At 36.9% G+C, this 2,452-nt stretch overlaps 1 long non-coding RNA gene across 1 annotated transcript; it reads left to right on the top strand.

Annotated features, from left to right (window-relative positions):
- The first annotated feature begins 989 nt into the window (after nt 1–989).
- Nucleotides 990–2,186, top strand: LOC113589098 (uncharacterized). The gene is made up of 3 exons (XR_003411917.2): nt 990–1,214; nt 1,457–1,484; nt 1,741–2,186. It is a non-coding gene; the product is annotated as an uncharacterized LOC113589098 (long non-coding RNA).
- Nucleotides 2,187–2,452: the final 266 nt, after the last annotated feature.

The following is a 2,452-nucleotide window of genomic DNA, read 5'->3' as shown; positions in this document are numbered from 1 at the left end:
ATACCAGTAAATCCAGTGATGCCAGCAAAACCCTTTCCACTGCCCCCCTCTAAACTATTTTCAAATTATGGAAGTGATATAGGAAGTGATATAGTAACATGATGTAATGTGTGCAGTTATAATGACATTGCAGCTTCATTTTAAAAATGATTTTATGATTAAGCATTATGATACAATTAACAATGAGAGGTTTCTTAATCATGGTCCAGTGGAGCATGCCATATATAGTATTCCTGGTTCAGATGCTGCATTGTGCTGTGGGCTATTGCTAGGGACCTGAAGGTTTCATTGTGGCCTGATTCTGGCTACCCTTATTCTGGTTAATCACACTTTATGAAGGTTAAGGATTTGCATGGATATTAGCATCCTTATCTGGTTTGATTCCCTCATAGTTATTTTCTCTCTGAGCAACCATTTTTTAATGTCAGATATGGAATCTTTTGTCAGTTAAGGTCATATTAGATCAAAAGTTATTGTTTAGTAAAATATTTTTATGGACATTTTTCACACTGGACTACTGTTAAATGTGCTGATCAATCTCAAGTTAAACAGAGGTTTGTGTGGATAAAGTCATGTTGTAATATCTTAAAATGGCAGGGCACACATAATTACGCACTTTATTCTGGAACAAGAGAGAACAGTGTATCTAGTGCTTTGCTTCTTTTTTTTCAACCACAGCTGTTGGGCACAATGGGCGACTGGCCAAGTTGTTTAATGTAAAACCATATCTGCAGTATAACAAAGTATTAATACCTGAGTCATTTTCTTCCTCCAAATATTTGCTTTGTGGGTTTAGAGAGTCTGTGCGTATGTCTGAATGAGCTCATGTTAGTATGTGGGCAAACCCGCCTCCACACAAGTGTGGGGTGTGTGCCCAAAACAAACTAAAAATCCAAAGGCGGGTTTCACCAACTATAAAGCTCCCATGAATGCAGGATGTGTGAGTGGGCAGACAGTTCCCATATAAGATGTCTTGTGTGGAAGAACAGGAGGTGCTCATTCATTCAACCAAGATGGAAATAAATGTTCTCATACCTGAAACTCAGCTGCCCAAGGACTCCTCTATGATGACTTCCGATGCCATCCTAGATGCCAGGGGCCACCAGGGTGGCTCCAGAAAGCTGTTAGTACTTTTTGTCTTGCTGCTGATGCTCCTGGCTGGGGGGATCATTGGACTAGGCATGTTCATGAACTTTGTGTGTGCCTCTTCACCGGTAAGACTTTCTGCTCCTTCTGCCTACAGTGCATCTGCTTTGAACACGTGCAGACAATAGACTTTGAATTACTAGACTTAGTGAAATCGTAGTTATATTTTAGAATTGTTTTGGTCAGAGTTTGCCTCATAATGCAAATTCTGTATTACAAACTATGCAAAGCAGCAGCACCATAGCTACAGCCTAGGCATTGCCACTGTAACTACAACAAATGTCATTACAATCTAAACTTTTTTCTGCAGGCAAATATCCAGACCGTCAATATCACAGGTAATTCCCACAATAATGCTTAAACTACATACGTTTAAGGAAGAGTTTATTTGTATGATAGTCCTTATTCTGATAATTGCACTTTGAATGAATTCTGGGACACAGTCTAGTCTTTTGAATAAAAGGCACTGACTGTGGGTATTTTTAATTGTTCTTTTTTTCCCAATTGGGCTAGGCTTAATGCTTGTGAAACTGTTACTTTATTATTCTTCAACATTCAAATTGTAAGGATTAATGCATGACATTTTGCTCACAGGGAATGATTATATATACACAGTCTTCCCAGTGCAACAAAACGGGCACTACATCATCTATGGCAAAGTGCAGAAGCAGAAGAATGAGATCAGGACATGCATCGATGATGACTTGAGATTATGCCGGGACAAGAACATCTCAGCATGTCAAAGAAATTCTATTGCACAAGTAAAATTTAAGACCTCATATACTGAAATTTTAGCCTTTGATGTCCATCTGGAGGAAAAAACTGAAGTGTTCTTGATAATCAACTGTGGTAAAGTTGATAAAGAAAATACTTCTTTTAAAGTTGTACTAGTATGAAAGGAGCACAAAATGTATTAAGCTTCTTTAAGATTCTGCCTGTGGTGTATGTAAGCAGCCAACACTTTTCACTGCCTGCACATTTTTAAATGTACTGCATGAAACTGTATTGGATTAACAGTATATCATATATGCTGTATTAACTGGATTAACAGTATATCATATATGCTTGATAGTGAATGCCCAGACTCCTTGGTTAAACCAAGAATGCTGACAATGTAAATACTTCTTTTTTAAATCATAAATTAAAATCCTTAATGTCTATTAACTGGTTACTGATAATTTTGTTTGTAATGTTGTTTAAAATAGAATATATGGCTTATTGAGTGTTACTGGGTATGACAAAAGAGTGTCAACACAAATATTTATCATTATTTATCAGAATGTTTTAAATTACATTGATACAATGT

Source organism: Electrophorus electricus, chromosome 7 (assembly GCF_041902795.1).
Source record: "Electrophorus electricus isolate QZ-2024a chromosome 7, ASM4190279v1, whole genome shotgun sequence".
In the NCBI taxonomy this organism is placed as follows: domain Eukaryota; kingdom Metazoa; phylum Chordata; class Actinopteri; order Gymnotiformes; family Gymnotidae; genus Electrophorus; species Electrophorus electricus.
This window is presented reverse-complemented; position numbering and strand designations above follow the sequence as displayed.